The sequence below is a fragment of the Eulemur rufifrons genome, chromosome 29, assembly GCF_041146395.1.
Source record: "Eulemur rufifrons isolate Redbay chromosome 29, OSU_ERuf_1, whole genome shotgun sequence".
NCBI lineage: Eukaryota > Metazoa > Chordata > Mammalia > Primates > Lemuridae > Eulemur > Eulemur rufifrons.
The window spans coordinates 76,053,289-76,064,929 of NC_091011.1; positions in this window are offsets into that span (position 1 = coordinate 76,053,289).

The window sequence follows — 11,641 nt, forward strand, 5'->3', positions numbered from 1 at the left end:
CCCATTCCTAAATTTCATGAAAGACAATTTTTCTACAGGCGGGGTTGGGGGAGGGCTGGCAGAGCGCTGCAGGGAGTCCCTAACAGGACATGAGCCAGTACTGGTAGATGACCTGAGGGTTGGGGACCACAGACTTAATGGATATTGGGGACTCAGAAAAGGGAAAGTGTGGGATGAAGAAGTATCTATTGGGTACAATGTACACTGTTCAGGTGATAGGTATATTAAAAGCGTAGACTTCTTCAGTATGCAATTTAGCCATGTAACCAAAAAACCACTTGTCCCTTCTATATCTATGTAAATAAAAACAAAGAAATATACAGTCATAGAATACTGCTTTATGACTACCCAAATGTTAGAACATCGTCTACCAATATCTATCTTTATTATCACTTATTGCATAATATTACATAATCATTTATGCCATTCTTCTGCCAATATGTTCCTATCTAAATATGAGAATATGTTTTATATTAATTTCATATTTATCAGTCTTGGTCCTTGATGGCAAAGACTGTCTCATTTTTATCCATATTTGCATGCTATCCAGTACAGTGAAAGCCACTGTTCTCTACATATTTGTTGAATTCAAATAAAGTGATAAGCACTGGTGAATTAGTGACCACAAAGTATTTTTGCTCTCTGGTGCCAGGCACAAGTATATTATTTACTAGTTAGTAATTTGTGACTTCTCAGAAAATAGCATAGGCTTGGCATGAACTCTTAAATGTGTCCAACAAAAATAATGTCAGGGGATATTTGGTGACAATATCCAAGTGCTGTGAGCCAATAGTTTAGCCATATGTCTTGTGTTTGACTTACATTTTTCAAACCTAGGGGATCACTATTTCAATGTGACTACACTATCTTAGAAAGAATCTTTGGTATTTACCAAGTCATGTCTGAAATTTTCTCCATGAGAAGGCCTGGTAAAAATCACATGAGCATACATGAGGTTCAATTAAGAGAAGCAACAACCAAATAGTCATTGACATAAGCTACTTTTCATGCTGAATGACCCTTAGTCATTATACAGTGCTCGCCTGACCTGTTTATGCTGCTGGGAGAAGCCTGCACTGCCATGGGAAATTACTGTTACAAGTTGCCCTACTTCCAGGCCACATAAACTCCATGTGACCTTCAGAGAAGCTTCTAGAAACCCATAGCCTGTGCAAACTGTCTTCTCAAACATTAGCAAATATGTATTGATTTGCTAATATCAGCTTGATATTTATGAGATAAAAACCTTACTTCAGGGCAATATTAAGAAACACATGTCTTTAGTGGAATCTATGCATCCTCCAAGAAGAAAACACTCTGAGATGCTAATGAGAATCACTATCATAGACTATTTTTCAGTTACATCAGAAATATGGCAAGGATATTCTTTATAAGTAATGGTGCAAGAATAAATTCTGTGTTCCTTAACCAATAGCAAGTGTCTCCTTTCCAGTACCTTATCACTTTTCATAGACCCCCAAGATCTACATCTATAGGTACTTACTTGGCCTTCAACTTACTGAAAACTGACTTTCTCAATAACTTTGGCACCTTCAGTCCTGACTACAAATACTGAGAAAGGTGACAAAAAACAGGAAACAAATTATACGTGACTAATCATGAGTGACTATGTTAGGGTGGACTAAATTGTCCTGACTGGGTGGATTCCTCCTATTACCTAGTTGAATAATTAATCACAAGTAAATAAAAAGAGATTTCTATGCAAGTCAAATGTTGGGTTTGAACTTCCCTATTCTTTCCTTATATTGACCCTTGACCCATCCATTGTTAAGGGACACTGTCAGCGCCTGTACAGATCCCTTAAGGTCCCTTGTATTGTTTGTTGTGCATACCTTTCCCCAGATTCAGTGTGTTTGCCCTTCTCACTCCCTCCCTCCCATTCAGCCTTGTTTTGCCTCCCAATCCCCTTAATTGGATCCCCTCTATGATGAGGCTAAAGCTGCCCACCCAAGGCCTTTACATAAAATTACACCAGAAATGGCTTCAACCCCTTCTCTCTGTCCTGATTCTCTCAGTCTCTTAAGAGGTTTATCCTGAGAAAAATTTCTTTAAAAATCACATGAAACCTCATCTTAGGGCTTGCTCCGGGGGGAACTGACCTAAGTTCCACTTACTCTCCAAATATTTAGAAACAAACTATGTTTTAGAAAAAGGAGCTTGCCTTTTGCACGGAAACAATATCATGGACAAGTGAAAATAAAAATTGGAAAAACACATTGGAAACATGTGACAACTGCTAATTTCCCCTAATATTTAAAGACTTCATAAGCAAATCAATTCAAAATGATTCAAGCCTAATATGGGAAAAGAATCTGAACAAAAAAATCACAGCAAAGAAAACATGAATGGCTCAACTTCTCTCAAAATAAAAGAAATTATAATCACAATGATAAAGAGATTACATTTTTACATTACTCATATTGGCAATAACTTTATGATGTATTATAGTACATGTTAGCTTGAGAGTGAAGAAATAAGTACTATCAATTTTTGAAGGAAATGCTAACTGGATAATAACTCTTTAAACATTAGCATTATCTATTACACTTTAAACTGGATGTGACACACGTATTGAACCCTGATTGCTCTCTTTCCCATTTTTCTTTTTAAATTCTGTAATATCAGCTATCACTCTGAAATTATTTATTATTTATTGTCTGTTTCCTTCCACTGGAAAGCAAGCTCCATGAGAACAGAGCCTGTTTTGTATGGTTTATTACAATACCCTCCATGCCTAGAACAGTGTTTGGAATGTAATTAATGATCCACTAACATTTGTTAAATTGTTAAATCAATACATTAAGTAATTGACACCTATGGTATAGTCTGAAAGGTCCCAGTAACCCTAGAACATCTCCTCTGAATCCTTCAGTAATGTCTAAAATTCTCACTTAGGTAATCAGTGAAAACACCGAGGAAGTCCAGTCTAAATGCACTAACATTATTACCATTATAGTAATATATAATATAAATGCATTTATGTGTTTAAGTATAGATCTATAACAGAAACTTCTACAGCATAAAAATCTAAATAGAAGTAAATTAGTGAAGAAACTAGACCAACAGAGAAGTACATTTGAACTGGGGTTGTGGGCCAGGAAGGACCAGGATGATGAAGTAGAATTTAATTAATTGCTAATGATCGGATGCCAGGCCTTAGCTGTAGTGCCAGGAGCCTTACTTCGGTTGTAGAGATTATAGCCAAGGGATTATTAAGATAAAGAGTACAGAGAAGAAACCAGAATCAAAATCAAAGCAAAGGACTTACACTGTACACGAGAACACTTTAAGGAGAGACGTGAACACCAGGCCACTGAGGAAAACTGGAGGCATCAGAAGAGCAGGAGCAGCAGGTTTGTAGCAGGAGCCTGGAGACCCGCGAGCCCCAGAGCGCAGGCGCCAGGGATTGTGGGAAACCCTCGCCATTGTTGTGGTGGGGAGAGGCCAGTGAGAACCCACCAACCTAAGCCGACCTGTGACAAAAGTGCTGCAGGGTCCCCAACTTTGCCACTGTTAGGAGTGTGGAACGATCTGTCCCTTCTGGTAGCAGCCACCCTAGGTCTGGCTGAGTTGCGGGCACAGCCACACTTGAATGTAGACAGCGGCGCTACAAGAGACTGGGGGCTCGTGGGCACAGTCGGCTTTTAGCCAAACCTCCGGATTGGGCCCTTGGTTCCAGCCACACCTCTTTTGGCACTTTCTACAGTTTTCTTTCCCTTAAACTCTAAAACTTTATTCTAAAACCTTCCAGATAGCCAGAAACATCTCAGCAGCCAGCATTTTGGTGGAAGAGATGGCTGGAGCTACAGAACCCACCTGACCTCGCTCCAGCTGGTTTATTTTCCTCACCTGAACTGCTGAGCCCCTGCAGGGCTTTGCCAATGGATGAGATATGGTCCTGAACCCTGAATCCAGGGAATGAGACTGAAATTTGCTTGGCCTGAGGTAAAATGCAGTTGATTGGCATCCGGAGAATGGGGACAATGCTTGTGCCTACTCATGGGGTGTTAATAGAATTAGATTAGTCAATATATGTAGCGTGTGTAAGAGTGAGAGAAAGAGAGAGAGTAGGAAAGAAAGGATAGTAAAAATGTTAGTGACTGTTCAGTTCTCTGAGATTCAGGACTGAGGTTAGACTCAAGCTAGTGCCCTTTGTCCTGGTTCCTCTCTGTACTTTATAGCACAAAAATTTCTAGACCAGTACTAATGGACCCAGACTTCACACCTTGGTCATTGTGTTTTTCTGAGAAAGTTATATAACATATCTGACCTTCAGTTAATCACTGTTGGCAGTCAGAAGGTGCTGTACATCATCAGGAGATATAAGACCCCCATAAATGATTAAAACTTACCTCTAATTTAGGTAAAATGTTTGTGCCTTAGTTTAAAGGATTTCTTAAGTTCTTAGGTGTCATGATGTGGAAAGTTATTAAATATGAATGTAGCACTTCCATTTTCCTGATGAAAATTGAATAAACTAAGTCAAAATGTGAAACATAACTGCCAGGTTAACACCTCTAATCATTTGGAATAAATAAACAAAAACAGTTGTTGAGTTAGAAAAAAATTAAGAAATCAGGCAACCGTTTTGTTAAAGTCATCTAAACCAAAAACAGGCAGATAGTTTCATGGAAAGAGTGGTGAACTGTGGTGTAGCTAAATGCATATCTGTGATGACATTTAGACTGTTAGCCTTATTAATTTCTTTTTTAAAAGTGAAATTGTAACAGCAAAGTATGATGGTTAGTTATACAAATAGAAAGATTTCCCTCATCTACATACTGTACCAGGCAATGAAAATATTCAGTCTCCCTTCTCTTGAAATGTCCTACATTTGTATCATAGTTTTGCCTCTATAATGATAGTGACTGGTCCACTATAGGGCAGGGTAAAGAGCAAGAGCCTTAGAATTAGCTAGAACTAGGTTTTCTAGCTTTGGGCTGGTAGGCAAGTTATTAAATTTTAATAACTTATTAAAATGCTCATTTCCTCATTTGGAAAATGAGAATGGTAATTCTGACCCCAGAGTGTTGCTGTAATTTTTAAATGTCATAATTGTTTACTGAAAATCCTTAGATAACTTCACAACCAGTTATTGATTTCGGATTTAATAGATATGGTAGAAATTGCTTTCATACTAACACTATCTCAATGATATTTTAATGAAAGACTTGTGTATTTATTTTAACCTTTAAAATTATAATAAATATCACATATTTGGGTAAAACAGTGTAGACCATCAATAAATATTATAGCTTGGATTTTTGAAATTGTAGCTATTGCATGTTAAGATTTAAAAGCAAATTAGCCATACGCAACTGAATAACAACAATATTTTTTTTGTCTGCCATAATATTCATTAAATACTAAGGTACTAATTAAATGCAACCTTGCAACACTCACTGCTCTGTAATTATGTTTACGAGTGAACATGTGCCTTTTGAAGTTTCTTTTTAACCCTTTCAAGTTATCTTGCTATCTCTCTGCTCTGGGTTTTTTGTTTGTTTTGTTTTTAAGCCAGTGGGTCTTGTCCCCATACCTCAACCTCACACTTGGTCCCCAACCTCATACTTGGTCCAAACTCTTATAAAATTCTGAAGTGGAATACCCTCCAATCCTATTAAATATACCCCAATATTTTCACAGCTGATTTCCCAGATCCTCTCAGAGTTTCTTCTTTTCCTGTGCCTTCTCCTAGTTGGTGAGTCTCAGGGACACTCCCATCCTGTCATCAACGAGCCAGATTCTTAGTCGCCTGTTGCTCGTGCACTGAGTTCCTGTTTCTCATGTTTTAGGTGAGAATCATAGGGCACTCCTGTTTTCCTTTGTTTTTGATAAGGAGACAAACACAACTTCCTGGTCTTCTCATCCATAAGGGTAAATGTGCTTAGGTTTTTATGGAGTAAAGAGGCAAAGAGAACTATGAATATTAATGCATCTTTATAATGTCATTAAATGTTGAAGTTGTAGTTAATTGTCTTTTTGGATAGCATCTGTCATACATTTATGAGATATGCTATATACCAGATGTATTATTTATTTTAATAATAACAATAATGGTTATTAATCATTGCCTATATCTTGTGGATGTAACAAACATGCTAATAGCCAAAGTAAGTTGGTTTGAGTTTGATACTGAGAAATCATCTTTTTAATTCTTGTTTCTTTGATGTTTGGTAATGTTTGGTAACCGCTTTTCCTTCTCTTTGTGAAATAGAAGCACAATAACCCTGTTTGGCAGACCGGTGTATAACTACTGAATACTGTAAAAAATGTTGGTTTCTATATTAACAATGTATTTTGCCACTGTTTTAAATGTCACTTATTCCACTAATCCAGTTTAAAAGTCTGAAAACTTTTCAGATAAGTCAAATTTTACAAGTTAGAAAAATATTTCAACTCGGCTGAAAAGGAAGCTTGAAGTCTGAGGTTGAATAGAATGTTTTCTTAGTGGACTCTGTGACACACATGCAAAGAGGCAGTCAAATTAATGAAAAGTACACTAAGGCTTGAGTCAGTTTGACGTGCTGATAGTGTCATGATCCATGAAGACTTCCTTGTGTAGGTTCCTTCTCAGAAGCTCACTGTATGGTGATCAACTTACCATTACTAAGGCACAGTGGCTGTACTGCAGTATGAATTTGCTGAGTATTTCAGTTTTAGGTTTTTCATTGCTTTTTGTTTTTGTTTTTTTGAGATGGGCTCTCACTATATTGCCCAGGCTGGACTTGAATCCTGGGCTCAAGTCATCTTCTTGCTTCAGCCTCCTAAGAAGCTGGGACTACACGCATGTGCCATCAGAACAATTTCATTTCCACCAGAATAATTCTTTAATGGATCACATATTTTGATTACTTTTTTGTCTTAATTTCTTAGGGGAGCTTGAATGCTAGCAGGCCTATGAATCATTAAATGTTCTTGTGTTTGGCTTCTTTTTCATGCTTTTCACTGCCTTTCGTACAGAAGTGAATGGGGGCAAGGGACAATATTATTAATAATCATAACAGGAACAACTTACATTTATTGAGTACTTTCTATGTGCCAAATATAAGGGGTAAAAAATAACTTTTTTCTACTTTCTGGCATTCTGTAGCTAGGGCCTGTGAATTGAACTGATAAAAGAGAGATGAACAGGAAAAAAGAATATAAATTTTATTTAATATTTTTATTGGCATATGGAAAACTTCATAGGAAAAATGAAGACCCAAAGAAGCAATTAGGACTGAGAGCTTATATACTTTTTAAACAAAGAATGATAAATTGTGGAGAAGTGACAAGACAAAGGAAAAGGGGCTTAAGCTTGTAATTTGTGGGAAAATGACTAGAAAATAAATGGGAAAAACTAATGAAAGATAAGGATTATTTTAATAGGTTTATACTGATCCATTTCAGCATGGACTCCCAGCCTCCAGTGATAAGAATGTTCTCTTTCTAACACAGGGAGGATATCTTTCATATGGGAAATTTTATATCTTGATTCAGGCAGAAAGGAGGTGGTCAGACAGCCCTCTCCCTATATCTGCTGTTGTTCCATCACTTTCAGCTCAAAATAATAAATATGGCAAAGTGGCTTGTTTTGAGGTGCCATGTTCTGAACACCTTCATTTCCCCATCTGAAACGTCAAAAGTTTTTCATAGTAAAAGCTGAGTTGGTGGCTGTAGAGAAAAGAATCAGTTTGGTAGCTGAGTGGTAGGAGATCTTCAAAGGGAGAGAAGAATGTATATTAGAATGAGAATAAATAAGCAAAAAAGCACAAATTTAAACACATTTCCCCATCTCCCATTAAACCAGTCTTCCAACTCTGGCAATAGGTCAGTCAATGAAATGGTTGAGCTTCATTTACCTTATGGAGAGTGTTATTCTTTTCTGTTCAAAGGTATAAGTTAGACAATATTTGTCCCATCTGACTCACATAGAGGCAGCATTTTTCACCAGTAATTGCACAAGCTCCTCCTTGTTGGGTAGTTGTGTATCAGGGTGTGACGATTTTGAAGTACACGAGAAGCTAAACTATTAGCTTCTGATCAAAGTGCTTCCAACATTTTTCATAGTGGCATTAAACTCTTGTTCTATTACCATAAAAAGACTTTAGGATTGCCTTTTCTAAGTCACAAGTTCCAAAACTTGGAAATGAGTTCTTAATATTGAAAAGAACTTTGGATGGCAATACACAGGCAGGTTTCCTATGCAGTCTCATCTGATATGTTTATGTGGCATGACTTTATTAATGAAGCAGCCCAAGTTTGTAATTTGGCTAGCATTTAAGGTGAAGTATCTAGTTACAGAAGGATCCAGGTATCTGAGTCCGCATTGCCTTCCCTATTTAGGTAGGAATCATTTATATATTATACTTTGTTGCCACATAAGATAAAAAGACCAGTGTTGTTTATGGACAAAGTCAGAGTCAAACCTGAAATTCTCTGGGTCCAGTGTGTTTCACAGCCTTTGTCATTGGTCATGTTGGCATCTGCACACCTCTATTTTCATATTCTGCTGTCAATTTGTTAGAGCAGGACAAGTGGTGAAATATTTGATATAGGAGAACTGCAGTCTGACTTTGGCAGCTGTAAAGCTTGATTTTGTCATCTGACCAAGTCAGTCCAGATTCTCGGTCTAACCATATAAAATTTTTGGTGTTAGGTAGTCTAATGAGGGAAGCAGCTCAGCAATCCCAGGTTGGGAAAGACTACCCTATGAAACCTGCTAGAGTTGGCAAAAGTTTGTGCCATAAAAGGCTGTGTTAAAACCACTTACGGCCTCCATGAAGGGTTTGAGAATGTTGAGTATGGAATCAAACCACAGAGTTTGATCACAGTATTGCCTTGGTTTGTCACCAGTAAGAGTCCAGTACCATGTATGGTTTTAATACAAAGAAAATAAATTCCTTGCAATATTACCTGAGCAAGGAACAGTCTTTGACTTTGCATAGAGATTTTTCCAGGGTGAATGAACTCACCAGAAGAAAAGGTAGGGTGACATTGTTTTTCTGGTCATGGATACCATACACTTTCATTCATCCATCTTCCACAGTTGGCCCACCAGGTGCTCACATTGACAGGAATGAAAACTAGTTCAGGTTTTTTCATGCTATCTGGATTTTGACATAACCGGCAATCAGATTGACTAGTTAACATGACCAGGACTTAGAAAACTGGTGGAAGTGGGTGTCAGATTTGTGCCTGACCTGTTAAAAAATATGAGAGAGATACAATTTCAAAGAGACCCCATAGTGCAGGATCAGAGGGGGAGTAGGATAAATTGAGACAAGTAGTCTCCAGTCAGCTTTTCAATAAATCAGGATTGGTTGGGGGAGAATGTTAGATTTTGTTTTAAAAAAAGTTCCTCCACTTGGGAGGAGAGAGATTTAAAAGGGGGAAAATAGATGGAAGCAAAAATTTCTTGTTCTGTGATCTTAGGGAAAGCTGTCCACTTTGTGGTGTCATCTTGTCTCTAGAGGCTTGGAATTGATTCTGAAATCCGTACTATGAGGTCACCTGTAGGGATGGTATTCCAGTTATCCTGGGGGTGATAAGCTGAGTCTAGTTTGATGTGGCTTACATAAATGCAGGAAGATTTTTTTCTTTTATTATCATGACTGTGTAGGTGGTTAATAGTACTTCCTCAGGTCCTTCTCAGCAAGGTAATGGTACATGCTTTCTTCTAAAAATCTTGATGTTCAGCTGATCTCCTGGTTGAAAAAGATGGCAAGATTTGTCAGTCAGTGGAGGCCATACCATTTTACTTGTTGATGATATGTTCCAAGTGTATTAGTTAGTTAGTTCTTGTATACAGCTAGTTTTCCCTTTTGTCAGTATACAAGCTCTAGTAAGAGCTATGAACAGCATGGGCTGATTTTACATTGTGAAAAAAGTATGCTTCAAGTGTTTCATTTGGGGAAACTATGGTATAAACACCTATTATGTTTCCCTGGCAATTTCATTCACAAGATCCATTAAAAAGTGGAGGTAAGTCTGGGATGCCTAAGGGGATATTTAAGAGATTCTCTCATGACCTCAAAAGTTTCTGTAGTTGCAAGGCAACCATGTAGAATGGAGTGGGGCTCTCCATCATCAGAGATGGGCAGTAAAGTAGGTGAATTTTAAGTGTTACAATAATGGAAGGATTGGTTACTGGGGCCTGTTCATCAGTGGTCTGTTGCTGCTGTGTAGAAAGGTGCCATGTCTTATGAACTTGTAAGAGAGCAGACACAGAATGGGGAGTGTAGAGGTGAATGGGGCAGCCTAATGGAAGACTATTGAAATTTTCTATTAGGGCAGCAGCTGTGGCCTTACCTCATGCAGGCAGGGGGACGTGCCTGATCCCACAGGGTCTAATTAACTTGAAAAAATATGATATAGGTTGTATCTGAGAGGTAAAAGTTTGTTCTAGAATACCTAAAACAATACCATTACTTTCGTGGCAATATAGATGAAATGGTTTGTACAAACTGAGTTAGCCAAGAGCTTGGTATGTGGGAAATGCTAATTTGAAGTGTTTGCAGGAGTTCAGTGCCTACAAGGGCCAGAAAATGGGCTCTGACGTAGCATCTGGAAAGAGGGCACATAAAGGTTTGAATGGCAGCAAAATTAGGAATCCATTGATGACAGGAGCTAATTGTGTCTAGAAATCTAAGCAGCAGCTTTCTGTTTTGGGGAGATGGATGGGCCAAACTGAGTCAATGCATTTTGTACCGAATTTTTTAATTCCTTGAGATATCTCATGTCATAAGCAGGTGGTTGTTTGCACCCATGGACTTTTGGTTCTGGAGGATTTTTGGCTTATTCAGCTAATGCCTTTAGGAGAATGAAGGTGTCTATAAAAGTACTCAGTTTAGTTTGGCTATAAAGTAAGGGGCCATTTATATACTGAATAAGTGTGAGGCCTTGAGTAACAGCTATGAGGTCTAAGTTGGTTTTATAGAGTTGGGAAGATATTGAGCGGAACTCAAAATATCTCTGTTAATTGTCTTCCTCTGAGCATAAATGTAAAGAGAAATTTTGAGTCACGGTGCAAAGAAATTGAAAAGAAAGCTGAACAGAGGTCAATTACTGTAAACCAGGCTGCATCAGCAACAAAGTAAGAATATCGAAGCTGGATTGGGGACTATGGGGTAGTGAGGAATTACAAAAGAGTTTATAGCTCTTAGATCTTGTATAAATCTATGGATTTGATTCTCTCTGAATCAAATTTCCCTTTTATTATTGGAAAGATTGGGGTATTGCAAGGTGAGGGGATAAAGATAAGAATACTCTGCTGTACAAAAGAGTCTGTTACAGGTTCAATTCCTTGTTTTACATCTTGAACAAAAAAGTCTTGGGCTACTGATAGGAAAGGTTTATTACTTTTCCAGGCGATTCCCACAAGCTCTGCACTCAGTAGCAGTCCATCGGAGTCATTTACATGGGAGACCCAGAAAGTAATTTGGACATCTTTTAAGATGGCATCCTCTTCAGAGGATTTCAAATTGAGATGGGTTTCTATTAGAAAAAGCAGAAAGTTTAGGTTTTGTCTGAATGTAGGAGAATAAAAACATATTTGTCATTACATTGTATGATGGCATCAAATTTATATAACAAATCTCTGCCTGAAAGGTTCGCTGGTGAGAAGTCAGAAGCTAGA